Source organism: Mustelus asterias, chromosome 5 (genome assembly GCF_964213995.1).
Source record: "Mustelus asterias chromosome 5, sMusAst1.hap1.1, whole genome shotgun sequence".
NCBI classification, from domain to species: domain Eukaryota; kingdom Metazoa; phylum Chordata; class Chondrichthyes; order Carcharhiniformes; family Triakidae; genus Mustelus; species Mustelus asterias.
In genome coordinates, this window is record NC_135805.1 from 48,945,647 (window position 1) to 48,969,947 (window position 24,301).

Below are 24,301 nucleotides of genomic sequence, written 5' to 3' on the forward strand. Positions count from 1 at the left end.
ACCACAACCATGTTCCGATGTACCAGGTATGACTCCAACCAGCAGAGAGTTTGCCCCCGATACCCATTTCACTAGGGCTCCTTGATGCCACACTCGGTCGAATGCAGTCTTGGTGTCAAAGGCTGTCACTTTCACCTCACCTCTGGAATTCAGCTCTTTCATCCATGTTTGAACCAAGGCTGTAATGAGGTCAGGAACTGAGTGACCCTGGCAAAACCCAAACTGGGTGTCATTGAGCAGGTTGTTGCTGAGCAAGTGCTGCTTGAAAGCACTATTGATAATCCCTTCCATCACTTTACTGATGATCAAGAGTAGACTGACTGGGCTGTAATTGGCCGGATTGGATTTGTCCTGCTTCTTGTGTACAGGACATACCTGGGCAATTTTCCACATTGTTGGGTAGCTGCCAGTGTTGTAACTGTACAGGAAGTGCTTGGCTAGGGGATCCGTAAGTTCTGGAGCACAAGTCTTCAGTACTATTGCCAGAATGTGTTCAGGGGCCATTACCTTTGCAGTATCCAGTGCCTCCAACCGTTTTTTGATATCACGTGGAGTGAATCAAATTGGCTGGATACTGACATCTGAGATGCTGGGGACCACTGGAGGAGGCCGAGATGGATCATCCACTCAGCACTTCTGGCTGAAGATTGCTGCGAATACTTCAGCCTTATCTTTTGAATTAATGTGCTGGGCTCCTCCATCATTGAGGATGGGGATATTTGTGGAGCCTCCTCCTCCAGTGAGTTGTTTAATTGTCCACCACCATTCTCGACTGGATGTGGAAGGACTGCAGAGCTTAGATCTGATCCATTGGTTGTGGAATCACTTAGCTTTGTCTATCATTTGCTGTTTTTGCCATTTGGCATGCAAGTAGTCCTGTTTGGTAGCTTCACCAGGTTGACACCTCATTTTTAGGTATGCCTGGTATTGCTCCTGGCATGCCTTCCTGCACTCTTCATTGACTGATGGTAATGGTTGAGTGGGGGATACCAGGAACAACACCAGGCATAACTAAAAATGTAGCTGGTGAAGCTACAACACAGGACTACTTGCATGCCAAACAATATAAGCAGCAAGTGATGGAGCAAAGAAATTCCACAACCAGTGGATCAGATCTAAGCTCTGCAGTCCTGCCACATCCAGCCATTAATGGTGGAGGACAATTAAACAACTTACCAGAGGTGAAAGCTCCGCAATGAGCCCAGCACATCAATGAAAACAAAAAAGGCTGACACATTCACAGCAATCTTAAACTAGAAGTGCTGAGTGGTTGATCCATCTCATTCTCCTCCAGTGGTCCCCAGCATTACTGATGACAGTCTTTAGCTGAAGGCACTGGATGCTGCAAAGGCAATGTGCCCTGACAATATTGCAGCAATAGTACTGAAGACTTGTGCTTCAGAACTTGCCACATGCCCAGTCACGCTGCTCCAGTACAGCTACAACGCTGGCATCTACCCAGTAATGTGGAAAATTGCCCTGGTATATCCTGTACACAAGAACCAGGACAAATCCAACCTGGCCAATTACTACACCATCAGTCTACTTTTAATCATCAGTAAAGTGATGCAAGGAGGTCATCAACAGTGCTATCAAGCAGCACCTGCTCAGCAATAACCTGCTCACAGATGCTCAGTTTGTGTTTCATCAGGGTCACTCAGCTTCTGAACTCATTACAGCCTTAGTTCAAACATGGGCAAAAGAACTGAGGTGAGAATGACTGCCCTTGACATCAAAGTAGCATTAGATGAAGTATGGCATTAAGGAGCCCTAGCAAAACTGGAGTCAGTGGGAATCAGGGGGAATACCCACAACTGGTTGGAGTTATACCTGGCACAAAGAAGATGGTTCTGGTGGTTAGAGGTCAATCATCTCAGTTCCAGGACATCACTGCAGCAGTTCCTCAACCTCGGCCTAGGTTGGGCCTAGGACACTCCTAGGATAGTTTCCTGGGCCCAACAATCTTCAGTTACTTCATCGACGACCTTCCCTCCATCATAAGGTCAAAAGTGGGGATTTTTGCTGATGCTTGCACAATGTTCAGCACCATTCACATCTCCTCAGATACTGAAGCAGCCCATGTCCAAATGCACCAATATCTGGACAATATTCAGTTTTGGGCTGACAAGTGACAAATAGCATTCACATCACAGAAGTACCAGGCAATGACCATCTCCAACAAGAGAGGATCCAACTATTGCTTCTTGACATTCAACGGCATTACCACCACTGAATCCCCCACTATCAACATCTTGGGGGCTACCATTGACCAGAAACTGAACTGGACTAGCCATATAAATAATGTGGCTACAAGAGTCTAGGAATCCTGTGGTGAGTAATTCACCTGCTGGCTCCCCAAAGCCTGTATATCATCTCTAAGGCACAAATTAGGAACGTGATGGGATTCTATCCACTTGCCTGGATGAGAGCAGCTCCAACAACATTCAAGAAGATCGACACCATCCAAGACATAGCAGCCCGGTTGGTTGCTACCCCTTCCACAAATATTCAATCTCTCCACCAACAATGAACTGTGGCAGTTGAGTGTATCATCTACAAGATGCACTGTAGGAACTCACAAAGTCACCTTAGAAATCTTCCAAACCCATGATCGCTATCCTTTAGTAGGACAAGATAAGCAGATACCTGGGAACATAACCACCTGGCGTTTCCCCTCTGAGTCATTCACCATCCTGACTTGGAAACATATCTCCTTTTCTTTTTGTTTTTAACCCACTACCCCTAACATAGTTAGGACATTACACCTTTGCCACCATTAACACTCTTTTTTCCTTAATGACACCATTAACACTTGCCTTTGTCTTATGTCTGTGACAAACTTGTCAATATCCCCTTTTCCCTGACCTATCCCTGTTTTTCTATTCTGCCCCAACTCCCCTGCCCCCTTTCCAACTCTTCATTTCATTTCTACTTTTCTTCAGTTCTGTAGAAGGGTCACTTCGATCTGAAACATGAACTGTTTCTCTCTCCATAGATGCTGCCAGACCCGCTGAGTTTATCCAGCATTTTTTGTTCTTACTTCAGATTTCCAGCATCCGCAGCATTTTGCGTTTATAGAGGTGAGCAGTATTCCACTGCAGAGATGTGACATCTGGAGATCTGTGGGGGTGATGAAGTGTGAAAGAAATGATTGACCCAAAGTAGTTCTGCACTCCATTCTTTGAAATGGCATTCCAAATATCTTTCCATTCCTGATGGTCAATGAGTGAAATCTGTTGGATTCCAGTTGGAACGGCTTCTTGTTATTCTGCAGCCTCCATCACTAATATCGGATCCTGTCGTGGTGGTGAATATTCCGACCCTCTCTGCAAGCCCATCACCTGAGAAGCGTTCATGTCCCACGTCGACATCTCCCCACCCCATCTGCAGGCTGCGTGCACAGTTACTGTAATAGATTGAGGATGACTCAATGTGGCTTGAATCAACAAAGGCTCTATTGCCAAATAAAGAATAACATATATACACAACAAGGTCAGAGTAAATCACAATGTGATTGCTTTACTCAATTCCCTGGCTTCAACTGCAAGTCCCTCCTCGACCCTGTGATATGTACCCTCCGCCAACTGGCTCAGCTTCCCACTGGGGTGATCCATAGGGTCCTCGCTGATCACGTGGCTCTTAAAGGGCCACACTACTACATTTATGTACTGAGGTGTCCCACCCACCTCCACTCCCATGACAGTTTCCCACACCTGCCTCTGTATTAGGCTGCAGATGCCCCCATACCATCACTACACCCTCTGCAGCCTATTACAGAGCCCGCCAAGCACAGATACATTGACTGTAGCCCGGACCTGCACACCAAGCTATGCTTTTTTTCTTGATCCTTGCCCCGCTCTGTAGCTGAGGTACACCATGCCTCCAATCATTGCTCCTGCCGCATGCTCATTGCTCTTCTGCACTGTCTCCAGTCTCTGACTTCAGACTGTGAGGCTCACAAAGCCCCTGGACTGCCAGTCATCCATTACTCCTTTCCGTTCCACAGCAGAAATGTCTGCACTCGGTGACTTCTGCCTGCAAGCCCCAAAGTTCAAACACAGCATGGAGGGCATGAAAGCAAGTTACTGCGGATGCTGGAATCTGAAACCAAAAGAGAAAATGCTGGAAAATCTCAGCAGGTCTGGCAGCATCTGTAAGGAGAGAAAAGAGCTGATGTTTCGAGTCCAGATGACTCTTTGTCAAAGCTGACTCTTTGTCAAAGCTGACGTTTCGAGTCCAGATGACCCTTTGTCAAAGCTTTGACAAAGAGTCATCTGGACTCGAAACATCAGCTCTTTTCTCTCCTTACAGATGCTGCCAGACCTGCTGAGATTTTCCAGCATTTTCTCTTTTGGTTTCTGGCGGGCATGAACTGGCCTGTCCCAGCAGAGAGTTATTCAGGGCAGCAGGCAGCACAAAGGGTCTGATGCAGGGTCATCTAGACTCGAAACGTTGGCTCTATTCTCTCCCCAAAGATGCTGTCAGACCTGCTGAGATTTTCCAGCATTTTCTGCTTTTGTCAGGGCGGCACAATGCCAGCTAGCTTATTTGTATTGGATTCATCTTGATGTCTCGAGCAAACTGAGGTCTGCCTTGTGCATGCCACCCTTTTTCATATGGATTTGAGACTAATGTAATTTCCCGCCGCATGACATAAGTTTGGAAGGTGTGAAGAGATTCTGACAGGCAGCTGTTTTAATGAGCATTCATGACATGCAAATGAATGCAAGTGGCCTTTATGCCACCAGGCACCAGGGAATCTGAACCACCATTAACCTAGCATTGGGAGAATTGCAACAGGTTTTTACATCGGTGGGTTCTCCAATCCAGCCCGCCATCAAACCCACCACAGGCAGGCTGGGAGAATTCCATCCATGCTTCTGATGAATGGTTTACCAATACCTAAGGATATCACAAAGAGATGTTAAAGGTATCATTTTAATATGTACCATCAAATAAATTGTGTAGAATATCAAATATATGATGACCAGTAACAAAAGTGGTTTCATCCAACTTCATCAAGCTAAGAATAATCAGCCTCTCTCCCTGAAAATTGGCCAATGTTTTGTAATTTGCACTGCCTATTACGTGGTTCTTCTGATATAAATGATCCATAGAGTTGGATGCCAGAGACAATTTTCTAGTCTCGCACTGCCGGTCCTGGACAAACTCAAGGGACTGAATGGCGGGCATATTGCTGTTCGGATGGACTTTCACTGACCAAGAACATTAGCCAGACATCCTGGAACACAATCCACATTTTTTCCATTATTTTTAATGCTTAAAAATTATACGCAATGTGCACCTGAGTTACAGAAATGCATTTTAGTGTGTAATGGGTCTGACCTGGAGCACAAAGTTGGGAAAGTACCCCTCGAAACTCAGCACCAAAGTAAGGAGCAGAAGGTTTTTGCGTAGTTTAAAAAAACAACCGTGAATTAAATGGATGCAAAATTGTGAGAAATGGTTGGGTTAATTTTCTGGCAAGTTATCTGTGAGTTGTAATAGAATAGGTCTCAGGAAGGCTAGTTCACAGTATACACGCACACAGAACCCACACTATATGATTCCAATGTACAGATGCTCAATGCATTCCTCTGATAGCTCTCTCCATTATTTTAATGTGTGTTAACCCATGAATGACATAAACATGCAACTTTGTTGGAAATTAAGGTCAGGAGAGGCATTTATCAGCGCAATCATCCAAAGTTAAAACTATTCGCATTGCCTTTGATATCAGCTGTTACAGCTCATGGAAAAGATGATTAGATATAATCAGAGAGTGAATCGATACTCAATGGTAGTGTTTATTTAATGATATCTAATATAATTCAAAGTATTATTGGAGATGATAAACACATCCAGGTGAAAATGTTCTACAAAGGTAGCGTGATAGGAAACTGTCAGCCTCTTCCACCCCATTGTCAATTCCATTATATTCAATTTATTGGTTATTCCTAGTGCAGGTACAGATAGTCATTTTAAATGTGACTCCACTCATCAGGCAATGGAAGCAAAGTCCTGGCAGAGCTTTTATTTTTTAATTATAAGGCTAGGTATAAAATCAACTGTTTAGCACACATTTTGTGCTGATAGTCCAAGACTGATTTCATCCCTTTCAAATCTGCAGTCCGAGGGAATAATTTTCACTTACTGGAGTAATTCAGTGTTTAGTGGTTAAGAACTGGTGCAATTCTATCCAGGATGGTGAAAGATCACATGATGTTGGAATGGTTCAGCAGCCACTTTAATCTGCTGGCGGTGTTTATCACGGCTGAAAGAGAAGAGGGCTGAGAAGAGGTAGGTGAAATGAAGTGGAAGGAAACCCCAAACAGAGGCATGTGTCCACAAGCTAAGCATGTGCCCCATCGTTGTTTCCGTGCACTGAGCCGTATCTGCATATTCAGGCTGTTGGCCGGAGCGCTATCTATCCTCGATCATATCTGACACTGGGAGGGAATGAGTGGTCAGCAACACAATGGTCCACAGCTTGCTGTGCAACACACTGAGTTCAATCTTCCCAAAATTGCACATAGTGTTGGATCAGGTGAGAAAAGCTGTGTGAAACTCGTCTGAGTCACAGACACCTTTCCTCGCCTGTATTAACAGGCACTCTGCAATTCCAGAGTGCTGGCGAGCATCACACAGCTGGAGGGAAGAGGCCCAAATAGGTTGGCAATGCCGGGAATCTGAGACTGGGGTGCTGTTTTTAAACGTAGGCAGACTCTAAAGTATCAAGACCTTTAATAACATTGTAATTAATATCTGTGAAAATACGTATATCAGGTTCACTCACCTTCCTAGTGAGATGAGAGCTGCCAATTTGCATCGGTTATTCCCAGTGGAGGCCCAGACAGTTATTTCAAATGTGACTCCATTCATCAGGCAAAGTGGGGCGGCACGGTGGCACAGTGGTTAGAACTGCTGCCTCATAGTGCTAGGGACCCAGGTTCGATTCTGGTTTCAGGTCACCGTCTGTGTGGAGTTTGCATGTTCTCCCTGTGTCTGCGCGAGTCTCTTCCGGGTGCTTCTGTTTCCTCCCACACTCCAAAGATTTGCAGGTTAGTTTGATTGGCCATGATAAATTATCCCTTAGTCTGAGGGGAGACTAGGAGAGTAAATATGTGGGATTATGGGATTAGGACCTGGGTAGGATTGTTGTCGGTGCAGCCTCAATGGGCGAAATGGCCTCCTGCACTGTAGATTCTATGATAAAGTAAGCAAAGTCCTGGCATAGCTTTTATTTTTTAATTATAAATGAGCTTGATAAGGTGCATGTGGAGAAATAGTTTCCAATTGTGAATGAGACCAAAGCAAGAGGGCATAATTGTAAAATAGCCACTAAAAGATTTTAGGAAGAGGAATTGCGATATACGGAGAGTGGGTGAATGTAGAACTCATTGCTACATGGGTGTGGTTGAAGCATTGATGCAAGATGGTGAAGCTGAATGCATATGTGAGGGAAATGGGAGTAGAGGGATAGATGGACAGGATGGAAGAGATAAATAGAGTGAACGGAGACTTGTATGGAGCATGAGAACTAGCATGAACCAAATGGGCAAATGACCTGTGACTCTGCTGTAGATTTTATGTAATTTTATATGTCATTCAGTCTCAGTTATGCACTTTTTTTACCTCGTGACAGGCATGTACTATATCCATGTACTCTACATGTACTATATATGTACTATATGTACATGATAAATAGCGACCATCACAGTGGAGATACAGACTAGCTGCAAGCAATTCTAGAGATTTACAAGTTACTATGCAATTGTAAATAAAAACATGATCACTTTACTCTGTAAGCATGGTTGGCATGGTAGTGCATGCTATTTCAAATCTGATCACTGCAGCCTTGGCTAAGAATTGGTATGCTTAACTACCTCTGAGTCCAACAGTTATGGATTCAATCCCCATCCCAGAGACTTAAGAACATAGGAGTTGATTTTGGACAAGGGTTCTCCTAATTATCTGGGAAGAACCCTGCAGAAATAATACAAAAGCCATCTTTCTACAGCTTCCGTAATCTTCTGCCAAAGTTACAGCAGATAACCAGGGGAAACCCCAACTGACGTTCGATTACAGTATAGGCAGTCATTTTGGTGCTGCGAGGGAGCACTGCACTGTTCAAGATTCCTTCTTTATGATGTGACATTAAAATGCTGCTCACTTCGGTGGATATAAAGATCCCACAGAACTCTAACATTTATCCCTGAGCCAATGCTATAAAAACAAATTATCTGGTTGTCTATGATAGAATCATAGAATCCCTACAGTGCAGAAGGAGGCCATCTCATAACTGTCAGATTTTTAAAATATTCATTTGTGGGACATGGGCATCACTGGCTGGTCAGCATTTATTGCCCATCCCTAGTTGCCCTTGAGAAGGTGGTGGTGAGCTGCCTTCCTGAATCGCTGCAGTCCATGTGCTGTGGGTTGACCCACAATGCCATTAGGGAGGGAATTCCAGGATTTTGACCCAGCGACTATGAAGGAACGGCGATATATTTCCAAGTCAGGATGGTGAGTGGCTTGGAGGGGAACTTGCAGGTGGTGGTGTTCCCATGTATCTGCTGCCCTTGTCCTTCGAGATGGAAGTGGTCGTGGGTTTGGAAGGTGCTGTCTAAGGATCTTTGGTGAATTGCTGCAGTGCATCTTGTAGATAGTACACACTGCTGCTACTGAGCGCCAGTGGTGGAGAGATTGAATGTTTCTAGGTGTGGTGCTAATCAAGTGGGCTGTTTTGTCCTGGATGATGTCAAGCTTCTTGAGTGTTGTTGGAGCTGCACCCATCCAGGCAAGTGGGAAATATTCCACCTCACTCCTGACTTGTGCCTTGTAGATGGTGGATAGGCTCTGGGGGTAAGGGGGTGAGTTACTTGCCACAGTATTCCCAGCCTCTGATCTGCTCTTGTAGCCACTGTGTTAATGTGGTGAGTCCAATTGAGTTTCTGGTCAATGGTAATCCCAAGAATGTTGACAGTAGTGGATTCAGTGATGGTTACACCATTGAATATTAAGGAGTGGTGGTTAGAGTGTCTCTTATTGGTGATGGTCATTGCCTGACATTTGCATGGTGTGAATGTTATCTGTCACTTGGCAGCCCAAGCTTGGATATTGTTCAGATCTTGTTGCATTTAAACATGGACTGCTTCAGTATCTTAGGAGTTGCAAATGGTGCTGAACATTGTACAATCATCAGCGAACGTCCCCACTTCTGACCTTATGACGGAGGGAAGTCGTTGATGAAGCAGTTGAAGATTGTTGAGCCTAGGACACTGTCCTGAGGGACTCTGGCAGAGAAATCCTGGAGCTGGGATGAGTGACCCTCCACAACTACAACCATGTTCCGATGTACCAGGTATGACACTAACCAGTGGCGTGTTTGCCCCCTGATACCCATTGATTCCAGTTTTACTAGTGCTCCTTGATGCCACACTCGGTCGAATGCGGCCTTGATGTCAAGGGCTGTCACTCTCACCTCACCTCTGGAATTCAGCTCTTTCGTCCATGTTTGAACCGAGGCTGTAATGAGGTCAGGAGCTGAGTGACCCTGGTGAAACCCAAACTGGGTGTCACTGAGCAGGTTATTGCTGAGCAGGCGCTGCTTGATAGCACAGTCGATGACTGCCCAATCAGTCTACTCTCGATCATCACGTTACTGATGATCGAGAGTAGACTGGGCGGTAATTGGCTGGGTTGGATTTGTCCTGCTTTTTGTGTACAGGACATACTGTGCAATTTTCCACATTGTTCGGTAGCTGCCAGTGTTGTAACTGTACTGGAAGAGCTTGGCTCGGGGAGCGGCAGGTTCCGGAGCACAAGTCTTCAGTACTATTACAGGAATGTTATCAGGGCTCATTGCCTTTGCAGTATCCAGTGCCTCCATCCATTTCTTGATAGCACGTGGAGTGAATCGAATTGGCTTGAGACTGGCATCTGAGATGCTGGGGACCACTGGAGGAGGCCGAGATGGATCATCCACTCGGCACTTCTGGTTGAAGATTGCTGCGAATTCTTCAGCCTTATCTTTTGCACTGATGTGCTGGGCTCCTCCATCATTGAGGATGGGGATATTTGTAGAGCCTCCTCCTCCAGTGAGTTGTTTAATTGTCCATCATCATCCATGACTGGATGTAGAAGGATTGCAGATCTGATCTGATCCATTGGTTGTGGGATTGCTTAGCTCTGTCTATCACTTGCTGTTTTTGCCGTTTGGCACGCAAGTAGTCCTGTTTGGTAGCTTCACCAGGTTGATACCTCATTTTTAGGTATGTCTGGTGCTGCTCCTGGCATGCCCTCCTGAACTCTCCATTGAACCAGGGTTGATGCCCTGGCTTGATGGTAATGGGTGAGTGGGGGATATGCCGGTCCATGAGGTTGCAGATTGTGCTGGAGTACAGTTCAGCTGCTGCTGATGGTCCACAGTGCCTCATGGATGCCCAGTCTTGAGTTGCTAGATCGGTTTGAAGTCTGTCCCATTTAGCACAGTGAGAGTGCCACACAACACGATGGAGATTATTCTCAATGTGAAAGTGGGACTTCATCTCCATAAGGACTGTGCGGTGGTCACTCTTACCGATACTGTCATGGACAGATGCATTTGCAGCCAGCAGATTGGTAAGGATGAGGTCAAGTATATTTTTTCCTCTTGTTGGTTCCTTCACCACCTGCTGCAGTCCCAGTCTAGCAGTTATACCCGACCAGCTCAATCAGTAGTGCTGCTGCCGAGCCACTCTTGGTGGTGGACATTGAAATCCTCCACCCAGAGTACACTTTGTGCCCTTGCCACCCTCAGTGCTTCCTCCAAGTGTTGTTCAACATAGAGGAATACTGATTCTTCAGCCGAAGGAGGACGGTACATGATGACCAGTAAGAGGTTTCCTTGCCCATGTTTAACCTGAAGCCATAAGACTTCATGGGGTTCAGAGTCAATGTTAAGGACTCCCAGGGCAACTCCCTCCCGACTGTATGCCACTGTGTCGCCACCTCTGCTGGGTCTGTCCTGCCGGTGGGACAGGACATATCCAGGGATGATAATTGTGGTGTCTGGGGTGTATCTGTAAAGTATGATTCCATGAGAATGACAATATCAGGCTGTTGCTTGACTAGTCTGTGAGACAACTCTCCCAATTTTGGCACTAGCACACAGATGGAGGATTTTGCAGAGTCACCACGGCTGTTTGTTTTGCTGTTTCTTCAGATGTCTAGGTCAATGTCAGCTGGTCCATTCGGTTTCATTTCTTTGTTGAGACTTTGTAGCAATTGATACAACTGAGTGGCTTGCTCGGCCATTTCAAACGGCAGTTGAGTCAACCACAATGCTGTGGCTCTGGAGTCACATGTAGGCCAGACCAGGTAAAGGACAGCAGATTTCCTTCCCTAAAGGACATTAGTGAACCAGAAGGGTTTTTCTGACAATCAACAGTGGTTTCATGGTCTCTTAATTCCAGATTTTTTTATTATATCCAAATTCCACCAGCTGCCATGGCGGGATTCGAACCCAGGTCCCCAGCACATTATCTGGGTTTCTGGATTAATAGTCGAGCGATAATACCACTAGGCCATCACCTCCCCATATTGCATGGTGCAGATTGGCTGCACTATTTCCTTATGTAGCAACATTTCAAAATCATTTAATTGGCAGTGAAGTGTTCCAGGAGATTGAGATAACCTGAAAATGTGAAAAGGGTTTTTCAAATGTAATTTCTTCCTTTGTTGTGTGAGATTGTGTTGCGTTCAGTCAGCTGATTTGCATGCTCTGTGGGAACAGAGCATGCAAATGCTGCAGTGCTTAGATTTTAATGGGCAAAATCTATTTACAGGAACCACAATTAGAAGACTATAGGAAGAGATGAGAGGTCCATAAAATCTGGAAATTTTATGAGCAGCAAAGAGATATCATTTTAATCTCACTCTCTAAATATGACTCTGTTCTTTTTTAAAGATCTGTAGTATGTTACAGAAAAAGCCACTATTTGGATAACTTCACTTTTTTGCATTTTTATATATGATATAGTTTGACAGAATATAAATGAGTGGTTCAGGCAGGACTCAAGCAAGGAATAAAAATAAGCATCTCCATGTGTAGCTAAGTTATTACAGTCACTTAACATATGCCAGCACATTTTATTGGATAAATGAACGTCAAAGAACAGATAGACAACAAGCAATAAATTATCCAATAACGTCTCTCTCCTTTTCGTTTTTTACCTAGCAGGTTTATATGCACATTTTAAAAGATTTTCCAAATGGTGCTCAGACTGAGCTTTCTGTGCACTTTCAATGGAAACTAATGTTTATACTCTCCTAAAGTCAAAAGCTATTCTTTAAATTCTCATTAAGTTTTGCAATGAAATTTCAATGTCAAAAATGTGTCTGGCATCCTGATGAAGGCAAAGCAACTCTAGAGAAATTATGTCACAAGCCTGACAATGTAAAACTAAGGCATCCCTGTTTAGAAAGGTTATATATAGGTCATCTTGCATGAATTAATTACACACGAGGCAAGTGAAAAATGTGACGAGACCTTGTGAGATTCTAAAGATTGCCTTGAAGTGTCTGGACAATCTCATGGTGCGTTACAGTATCTCGATGCCACATTATTATGTAATATATTCTTTTTGCAATGTTCTGTATTATGTAAAACAATTTTTTGAGCCATTTTTATGATACTTGTGAAAAGGAATTTCTGTTGAAATATATGACATTACAAAGTCATTGCAAAGCCACCACAAAAATGTCATTGCAATCTATCTTCCCCAACCGAAAACAACATGTAACAAGTATTTGAAATGAAATATAGAGCTGATTTTCCTCTACTATGCACTGATTGCTTACTTCCTTGACACAAAATAAAAGAAAAAGGGGAAGTGGTCATCTCTGCCTGTTACATTGAAAGTTCACTTCCGGAGATTTATCCCTGAAGGGATCTGGGGGATTTGCAGGTAAAACTGGTGGAAGAGTTAAATGCAACCGAGGTGGGAGTGACATCACCACATCTCCCAACCTATCTCTCCTACATTGAAACATGGTTTAAGACCAGTGAATTGACACCCACTTTATTGTGGCCCATACTGCTAAGTGTAGCTCATGCCTAGTTTCTTCACGGCAGAGAATCAGAGAGAGGCAGATGAGATCCTATTACCTTTCCTTACAGGACACTGTGGCATGACCATCAAGGAGTGAGACTTTCTGTTTTTGATCAGTGGTTAAAAGACCCTGAACCCAATAGCCATCACCTCAGATTCAGGCCTTTTAGCCTTTCCGTAAAAGTGGTGGATTTTTCTTTCCCACCTCTGGGCACAGGCCAATGCCAAAGGAAAGCCTACATAAATGGAACAACAGGACTATGTAGATGATCAGTACTCAGCAATACTGGGAATGTTAGGTCAGGTAAGTGCATTTTAAACCATCTCTGTATTTCATGTGTTGTTATCAGGTATGGGCTCCAAAAATCTGCAGCTCTTCTGCCATTTGCCTGCTAAGACTGCAGAGAAGGTGTACCAAACTGGATAGAAAACCAAAACAGAAAACATTGCAAAAACTCAGCAGGTCTGGCAGCGTCCGTGGAGAGAGAAACCGAGTTAATGTTCCTGATGCGCGATTAAATCACTCGGGAGGCTGGATCGTACCTTGGAAATAAAGGCTTTTATTAGTAACAAGAATGGAGCATACTATATAACAATACAATCCCAGACTAAAGGGTCACCAGGCAGTGCAGTGACCTTTATACTCCTACAGGTAGGCGGAGCCAACTGGAGTGTACCACAGAACAATATCAACAGGTAGAACACCCCAACCCTAACCCCAACAGTGACAACAGTAACATATGTACAAGTACCCATAGTGCTGACCATCTATTGTTCACCACAGTTCCGAGTCCAGATGACTCTTCATCAGAGCTGAAGAGGGATAGAAATGAAAAAGAATCATACAAACTCGACACATTAACTCTATTTTTCTCTCCACAGATGCTGTCAGAACTGCTGAGTTTTTCCAGCATTTTCTGTTTTGGTTTCAGATTCCAGCATCGCAGAATTTTGCTTTTATTTTAGGAGTAGAAAAATGATGGATTATGTGGTTGGAGAAAGAGGTGGAGAAGGTGGAGCAGAATAGAAGGTCAGTGATAGGTGGGAGTTCAGGCGAGATTTGGCAAAGTTGTGTAGGGCACAAGACAAAGGGAGTGTTAAAGACTAAAGAAGCTACTAATAATGACATAACGGTAAGATAGCTGAATGTGTTGATAGCAGAACAAGGGTCAGTACTCCTGTGGGGGAGGGGACTGGGGGAAAATAATGGTTTGAACTGTTGAACTCAATGTTAAGTTCACAAAGCTGTAAAGAACCTAATTGGAAAATGGGTGCTGATCCTCCAGTTTGTGTTGAACTTTATTGGAAAATTGCAACAGGCTAAGGATGGACAAGTGGACATGAGAGCAAGATGGTGAGTTAAATTGGCAAGTGACGGGAAGGTCGGGGTCATGCTTGTGGACTGAGTAAAGGTGTTCTGCAAAATGGTCACCCAGTCTGCATTTAGTCACCGCAGTGTAGAATACAGTAGACTATATTGAAGGGGGTGCAAGTGAAAGATTACCATTAATACTCCATTTGTCTTGTGGCAATTATATCTTTGTCAATCTCACCTGAGCTTTATGCCTGACCGTCTAAGTTTGCTGATGACACCACCGTAGTGGGTCGGATCTCAAACAATGATGAGACGGAATACAGGAGAGAGATAGAGAATCTGGTGAACTGGTGCAGCACAATAATCTCTCCCTCAATGTCAACAAAATGAAGGAGATCGTCATTGACTTCAGGAAGCATAAAGGAGAACATGCCCCTGTCTACATCGATGGTAGTCATGATGTGAAGATGCCGGCGATGGACTGGGGTAAACACAGTAAGAGTTTTAACCTGGTGTTGTTAAAACTCTTACCCTGTCTACATCAACAGGGATGAAGTGGAATTGGTTTAGAGCTTCACGTTTCATACTTCAAGACCCCACTAACCCTGGACATACTCTCTTCCACCTTCTTCCATCGAGAAAAAGGTACAAAAGTCTGAGGTCATGCCGGGGATCCGGGTTCAATTCCGATCACTGTCTGTGTGGCGTTTGCACATTCTCCCCGTGTCTGCGTGGGTTTCCTCCGGGTGCTCCGGTTTCCTCCCACAATCCGAAGATGTACGGGTTAGGTGGATTGGCCATGCTAAATTGCCCCATAGTGTCAGGGGGACTAGCTAGGATAAATGCATGGGCTTGTGAGGATAGATTTTGGGTGGGATTGTGGTCAGTGCAGACTCGATGGGCCGAACGGCTTCCTTCTGCACTGTAGGGATCCTATGTACCAACCGACTCAAGAACATTTTCTTCCCTGCTGCCACCAAACGTTTGAATATACCAAACTCATATTAAATTGATCTTTATCTACATACTAGCTATGACTATAACACTACTTCTGCATCCTTTCCTTCTCTATGAATAGTATGTTTTGTCTGTATAGCGTGCAAGAAACAATACTTTTCACTGTATGTTAATACGTGTGACAATAATAAATCAAGTCAAATTAAATCTAATCTAATCTAATCAGTTCCACCTTTTTTGCATCCCTTCTCCAGCTATATAATCAATCGCATGTCTCTCCCTGTTCAGGTCTGGAGATGAGTCATATGGACTCAAAAAGTTATCTCTGGCCGGAACTTTCCGGCTGTTCATGCTGGCAGGACCTTCTGGTCCCGTCAATGATGCACTGCTGTCATGGGTTTCCTGATGGCGTGGGGTGGAATCAGTGGGAAATCCCATTGGGCAGTGGCGGGCCAAGAAGATCCCGCCACCAGCCAAGGGCTGGACCTTTCCCGTCATGAGAAACACACCGCGAAGAGACCTATCCGGATGGATCGCTGCTTAGTATGGCTCCTGCTCTGACCGAAAGCACAAGGAACTACAAAGGGTTGTGAATAAACCCAGTCCATCACGCAAACCAACGTCCCATCCATTGACTCCAGCTACACTTCCCACTGCCTCAGGGAAGCAGCCAGCATAATCAAGGACCCCACGCACCCCGGACCTACTCTCTTCCACCTTTTTCTGTCGGGAAAAAGATACAAAAGTCTGAGATCACATACCAACCGACTCAAGAACATCAGACTTGAATGGTCCGATCATATATTAAGCTGATCTTTCTCTTCACCCTATCTATAACTGCAACACTATATTCTGCACCCTATCTTTTCCTTCTCTATGTACTCTATGAACGTTTGTTTGTATAGTGTGCAAGAAACTGCTTTTCACTGTATCCCAATACGTGACAATAATAAATCAAATCAAATAAATGATCAGGAATCCTTAAATATGACACAATTTCTCACAGAAGAGAGGAGGGCATGATCCCCAGTAGTCGTATCACAGTAGAAACATTGTTATTAACCTTGGGCTTTCTAGATCATGTCAAGGGTAAGAGAGCCTGTTTCAGTTGACTGGATAATCCAGGCTGAGGGAGTGACAGCCTAAATTCTGAGTGGAGCTTGCATCCATAATCTCTGACTCAGGTGTGAGTGCTATGAGCAATGAGTTACTTAGAACTGCAACGGGTTCTGTTGGTACACAAGTTATAAAAGTGGAGAGAAACGGGAGGGAGAGAATGAGGTAAAGGGTAAACAGAACAAAACTAATTTACAAAATGTTTGGATTTCAGGTTGATTTCTAAGTGTTTATTTTAATTGTACTGTATGTATTGCAATGAGAAATCTATCGCTTGTTATTATAATAAGCAACTGAGGGCAGTGGAGCAAACTTGTGCTGTCTTGCTGCTGGTCTCTTTAGGCGTGTGTCCTGTGCACAGCACTGCGATCACCTTCCATTTCAGACAAGATGCAATTGCTTCAAGTCTGAAAAGTTTGAATCAATAATGGAGCAGCACATAGCCAACTACAGCAAGTTCAGGCGAACAACCAGTCTTGGGCTGCAAGGTGGCATTTAACATTTGTGCCACATAACATCCAGACAATGATCAATTCACACAGAGTATGATGGCATAGTGGTTATAGACTAGCTACCTAGAGGCCATGACTAATAATCCAAAGTTAGGGGTTCAAATCCCTAATATCAATTTACTAAATAAAATCTGAAATTAAAAGCTGCTATTATTAATAAGAGCTTTTTTGCAATTAAGTTACTGTGAAAATCCCCTAGTCGCCACGCTCCGGCGTCTGTTTGGGTACACTGTGGGAGAATTTAGCATGGTCAATGCACCTAACCAGCAATACTTTTGGGAGGAAATCAGAGCACCCAGAGGAAACCCATGCAGACATGGGAAGAACATGCAGACTCCGCACAGACATTGACCCAAACCGGGAATCGAACCAAGTCCCTGGCACTGTGAGGCAGCAGTGCAAACCACTGTGCTACCTTGTCACCCTACTCTTAGTAATGGTGAACACAAAACTACTGGATTGTTGGAAAAACCCATCTGGTTTACTAATGTCCCTTAGGGGAAGAAATACGCCATCCTTACCTGGTCTGGCCTACATACGTTTTCAGACCCACTGCAGTGTGAATGACTCTTGGCTGCCCTCTGAAATGGTCCAAGGAGCCATTGAGTTAATCAAAACGGTGATTCATCACCATGTTCCCAAGCATATTTAAGACTAGACGGTAAATGCAGTCTAGCCATCATCACCCATATCCAAGATCAAACTAAAAAGAGAAATCTCAGTTACAGTGATATAATATTTTTTAAGTCACATTCTTGTCAAGCAACTGATTCCCCATGGCAATGTCCCAATTTAGTGAACAGCCGATGAATGTAACAACAGAATGAATAATGTCAGGGCAACTTTTACTATTTGTTATTTGTAGTGAAATCGTAAATATGTGAATAAAGTAATCCTAGAAATAGTAATCCCCATGATTCATTTATATTTAATAAAAAAGCATAAAAATGTGAAAACTCCAAAGTAGATGTTTATTCTGCAACCGTCATCTTTCCTTGTGACCCACAGACCAGGTAGAATTAGAGCAGAGTTCTCAGAACAGAATATTTCAAGAAATGAGGCTGCCAGAAATCTCCACACCGGAGTAATGACATCTCTTTAAAATAATTTAAAAGTGGTCTAACAGCCTAATGAGCACTGATTACAATGTGCCTTTCCAACTGGATGCCATTGGGTTCAAGTTGATGAATTGAACCTGCCTGCTGGAGTTGGGGTCAGTTCCTTAAAAAGCCACTATGTGGAGCTCCAAAAGACAGGAGCAAATTCCATTTCACAGCAGGAGGAAAAGGTCTTTCTCCACCTTACCCCCAACCAGAGCTGCTCCGTCAGGACCAGGAATACGCGTGAGCAAGAAGATTCCAAGAAGAAATGACTGAAAATTACCTTCCTGAGTTCACACATTTTGTCACACTTGAGTAAGTTATTCATAGAATCCTAGTGTAGATGGAGACCATTCAGCCCATTGAGTCTGCACCATCCGCAATCTCACCCAGGCCCTATCCCCATAACCCAAGGCATTTACCCCAGCTAGTCCCCCTGACACTAAGAGGCAGTTTAGCACGGCCAATCCACCTAACCCGCACATCTTTGGACTGTGGGAGGAAACCGGAGCACCCGGAGAAAACCCACACAGACACGGGGAGAATGTGCAAACTCCACACAGACAGTGACCCAAGCCGGGAATCGAACCCGGGTCCTTGGTGCTGTGAGGCAGCAGTGCTAACCACTGTGCCACCGTGTCGCCTATTTGCTCTTTGTGCTCTTTGTTGACTTTCCGTTGTACAGTACGATTTCCTGATGGGAATTGTGGGAGGCAGACAATCCATGGAACACTGCAAATTTCTGACATTCATCTGGCCAAAACAAAAAGAGGGAAGTATCAGCTTTGAACATTTGGGTTGTTATCCTGCAGATGTCAGTTGCAAGCACAAATATATGGTGTTATAAAACATTCTGATATATTCTTTTATATGGTGGCCAGTATGTGATTTCTGGTCTGTTCCAGTTCAAGGTCAAACAAAATAAATTCCATGTGCTGCAGAGATAATACTTCTTTTAAACTTTATTTTTATCCCTAGTTTCTCCCTCTACCTTCCAGCAAGAACAGCATATTGTTGGAGTGTGGAATACTTCACCACAGGGAACTGTTGAGACAGAGACCGTTGGATTTTTCAAAGAGGAAATGAGATAAGTATTTGCCGAAGGTTATTGGAAAAGGCAGAGGGATTCGTTTTTGGAGTTAATTATGTAACAAAATAAGTTGCACTCAGTCAGCACAGAGAACAGAAAAGAGTCACCAAAATTGGCCCTAGTATCTCTTAAAATTATTTTCAGGTATTGTTTGTGGTCCGTATGTCCAATGGCCTCAGAGTCAAGATCATTAACATAAAATGTGGCACTTGTATTTGGCATTTGCACCTTGCAGAAAGAGGCAGATTTCTGGTTTAATGGTCAGAATTTTACTGGGCCATTTAAAGTGAGGTTGGACTTGAGGGTGGGTGGGGGCCATAAAATGGTGGTAGAAGGCAGAGGTGGCATCGTCTACGCACTGTCGTGCCATCTTAACAGCAGCAGGGAAGATGGTTGATGGCCCACTTGCCCAGAGGCTAATTGAACCACTGAATTGACTAATTAAGGGCCTCTTCCTGCCTCTGCTGGCATTTAGCCAACAGCAGGCTGGTACCCTCTGCCACGTGACGAGACTGCCAAGTAGATCTTGGTGGCCTCCCAGCAGATCTCTGTGCACAAGCCGCAACTCCTGTCGCAAAATATTTTACTTTGGAAAGGTTGAAGTCACCTGAATTTAAGATCTCCATTAAAATGCTTTGCCTTTCTAGCATGTCAATGTGTTCAACTCAGCAACCCAGTAAGATGTTTCTTTGGGCATAGCCCGTAAGGAGGTTAAAAATGGAGCATCTGTGACAGGCGTCTGGGCATCCAGATAGCTTTTGTACCCCTTTTAACACTATCCTGCTATGTACCGAGTGAATCTGCAGATGCGGGAATGACAGCACAACCCTGCACACTTTCTGGCACATGTGAAGTGACTGGAGGAAGGTAGTGGATTAGCGTTTTCAGCATCTTCTATTTCAGTTTCTGAGTTCCAAAGGATTCAAGATGATCTTGTTTCAGTCATCATCCTCTGCTGCCTGTTTTATGCGACCTTCTCCTATAAGGGTAGCACAGTGGTTAGCACTGCTGCTTCACAGCTCCAGGGTCCCGGGTTCGATTCCTGGCTCGGGTCACTGTCTGTGTGGAGTTTGCACATTCTCCTCGTGTCTGCGTGGGTTTCCTCCGGGTGCTCCGGTTTCCTCCCACAGTCCAAAGATGTGCGGGTTAGGTTGATTGGCCAGGTTAAAAAAATTGCCCCTTAGAGTCCTGGGATGCGTAGGTTAGAGGGATTAGCGGGTAAAATATGTGGGGGTAGGGCCTGGGTGGGATTGTGGTCGGTGCAGACTCGATGGGCCGAATGGCCTCCTTCTGCACTGTAGGGTTTCTATGATTTCTATAATAGCAGAAGCATGTGTTGCTTAGCTGGTGCTGATGCAGAATTGTTTTAAACCCCACTTGTCAGTATTCATATAGACATTCTGAAGGCAGTGATGGTCAGAGGAGTTTGTAGTGGATTATTGTGTGCAGCCTTTGAGTGAAGGAGATGGTTCTGTACAGGGGAAGTGCTGGAGAACAGGTAGTGCAACCTAATAGAGATTATAATAATCCTTAAGAAAGTGAAAACTATGAAAAGAGAATGGGTAGAAGAGTTCACAATAGTAATAGTTGACACAGTGTTCAGACATATAGGTATGACATTAAATCAAGGTCCTGTCTTCCTTCTTGTGTGACCATAAGTGATCATGGTACTATTGCAAAGAACCAGGCAAGTTCCCTCATATTTATCCATCAGTCATTATCACTTACAGTAATATGAATGAACAGATGATCTATGTATGTGGGATCTTTCTGTTTCCCTTCACGCCTGCCTCATCTGGCCAGTGACATGACCTCTTTGCCTGCCTCCTCAGCTTCCAGGACCTCAGAGCCATCATCACTTTTGACATCCTCTTTATTGGAAGAAGTGTACAGCTCCTCCATCTTGTCATCTGGAAAGTCCTCATCCCCTTGAAGCACCAGGTTGTGTAGTGTGCAGGCCATGATGATGCATGACACCCTCTGGGGAGTCTACTGGAGGGCTCTTCCAGATTTCTCCCTGTTAAATCCGTTGTACTGAGGCATCCCTTCAATAACTGCACCACAGTCCGGCGTCAGGGAACACAGCTCTTTATTATGTCTACTTGCTCCACACTCCACAGGGCGGTTCCCAACCGCTCACTCCACACCCAAGGTCATATGAACCATTCTCTTAAAGGAGCTATGCCCCAATATACATAACAGAGTCCCATTATCAGCACAGCATTTTCAGAATGCCTATTTTATTTTCCACTAAAATCAGCGCTGCGCCATGAGCCTCGTTATACCTTCTCTCAGGAGGAGTCCAAGGCCGCCATGCAGGTGTCATCAGCCAGATCCTTTGTGAGTAACACTTGCCAATCCTGTGTGGTCCCTCAAAGATATCCGAGGCCTGTTGTCAACTCAAAATATTTGAGTCGTGGACACTTCCTGGTGCAAACCTGCCTGATAGATCTGTTATGGTCACACCCCAGTTACACATTGAGCGAGTGGAAGCTTTTGCGAGTTGACGTACTGGACTGTCTGTTGCAAGAGAGCTTTTGTAGCCACATGAGTGCAGTCGATGGCACCCTGAACCTCTGGAAATCCAGAAATCTCAGCAGAAGCCAGTGCTCGTCCTGGTTTTCTTGATCTCTGTTGAAGTCTACAAAATAATGGGTTTTGTAAAAATGGCGTCTGTGACCTTCAGGATGCATTTGCGGATTAAAACTTTGGAGATCCTGCAGAGGTCTGCAGTGAAGTCCTGGAAGGAACCATTGCTGTAGAAGTTGAGTGCAGTGTTGGCTTTCATTGCCGCCGGAAATAGGCGTCCCCCCAGTCCCTGTGGCACCAAATCCTGCAGAATGTGGCAAATGTGAGTGAGCAGGTCCACTGACATGCACAGACATTGGTGACACTGATTCTCGCTTGCCTGCAGAAAACACTCAGGGTCTAACAGGTGACAGCACTCTGGATGGTACAAAGACTCAAATGGTAAGAAGTATTTGTGAAATTAGAAAGTACCAAAGTCAGAAGCGCTATGACCGCAATTCAATTGAAAACATTGGAGTTGACTTTTTTTTTGGTGTTAGTGTAAAACAGGTAACAGTGACACAGCAGCCCAACACTATACTAATCCTGTTTTCTTTCTATTGAAGCCAGTGGCCAGTGTAAAGGAGCTGATAATTCTCTTATCGCCAGCTTTGCAGGACTGCTGAAAACCTGTTTCATCCCCAGTGCAAGGTGGCACAAATTATTTTTTTTATATTCATGAAATATAACCACATTGTGGTTACAACCAACCTGATGCGCATGCAAGTTATTAAGCTCAAAAGAGTCACACAGATGTAATTTACAAAAGGAGCAGTTAACTGATGTCTGGGGACCAAGAAAATTAGGGCAGTGGTGTTCTCTTAATTTCATTACTTTAAGGTTAACCAGCACCAGGCTAATTATAATGCTTTGGAACTCTTCATCAGCTCTTAAAAAGAGTATATAATTTGTCTACTTGGCAAAAGGTTCATTTGAAAGTAAAAAATTGAAATTTAAAAATGATAAATTATCTGCAAATCTTAAATAGTGGATCCATCAGAGATGATTTCTAATGTAGCTTTCCTGTCACATTTTACACAGATTATCAAAGATGTATGGTATGACAAATAAGAACAGCAGGCAGTTCGATAAGAGCATTCAATGAAATATGAAATACATCTGGATAAACTTTGATGAAAGTATTTTCTGCGCGTTGGCTGGTCTTTGGTTCCAACAAAAAATCAGCTTTGTGTTCCTGAATAATTAAAAAAGTGAAAAAAAATGCAGATGTTGAGAATCTGAAATAAAAACAGAGAATGCTGGAAATACCCAGGTGGTCTGGCTGCATCAGAACTCGAGATGCAACCAACTTCAAGCAAGTGCAGAGACAAGGAAAGCGGGAGAAGAGAAAAATCATGAGACCATAAGGTGCGGAAATAGGCCATTCTGCCCATCAAGTCTGCTCTGCCATTCAATGAGATCATGGCTGATCTGATATAATCCTCAACTCTACTTTCCCGCCTTATCCCCATAGCCCTTAATTTCCTTCCTGATTGAAAATCTGCCTATCTCAGTCTTGAATATACTTAAAGACCCAACCTCTACAGCCCTCTGCGGTAAAGAATTCCACAGATTTACTACCCTCCGAGAAGAAATTCCTTTTCTTCTCTGTTTTAAATGGACAATCCCTTACTCTGAGGATATGCCCTTTGGTCCTAGACATTCCCACAAGGGGAAGCAACCTCTCAACATCTACTCTGTCAAATCCCCTAAGAATCCTATATTTCTCAATAAAGTCACCTCTCATTTCTCTAAACTACAATGAGTACAGGTCCAACCTACTTAACCTCTCCTTATAAGAAAACTCCTCCATACTCAGGATTAACCTAGGGAACCTTCTCTGGACTGCCTCCAATGCCAGTTTATCTTGTCTATCTTAGTATATCTTAGACAAGGGGACCAAAACTGTTCACGGTGTTCCAGGTGTAATCTAACTAGTGCCTTCGATAGATTTAGTAAGATTTCCTTATTTTTATACTCCATACCTTTTGAAATGAAGACCAACATTCTATTTCCCTTCCCTGTTACCTGTTGAACTTGCACGCTAGTTGTGATTTATGCATGAGGATCCTCAAATCCTGCTATGCTGTAGTCTTCTGCAGTCTTTCTCCAATTAACTAATATTCAGCTCCTTTATTCTTCCCACCAAAATGCAGAACTTCACATTTTCCGACATTGAATTCCATCTGCAATGTTTTTGCCCACTCTCCTAACCTCTCTATAGCTTTCTGTAGACACTTTGGATGCAATCTTACCAGCCACTCATGCCATGCTCCCGCTGCAGAGAAGTCAGAGAATTTGGCGCACAGCCAAATCTCCTTTCACTGCAGTGAGATGAATGCGTGAACGGCTGTAACATTCCAGTCTTTGTGCCATTCTCACCATTTGCCTTGCCACCTATTTTTGTGTCATTTGCAAACTTTGGGCAAGGGAAGTAAATGTACTATAGCAAGTCTGTCCCGGATAGGGTACCCAGATGAGCACTCAGATCCTGCGTGCATCGGCTGGCGGGGCTTTCGCAGACTTCTTCAACATCTCTTTACAACAAT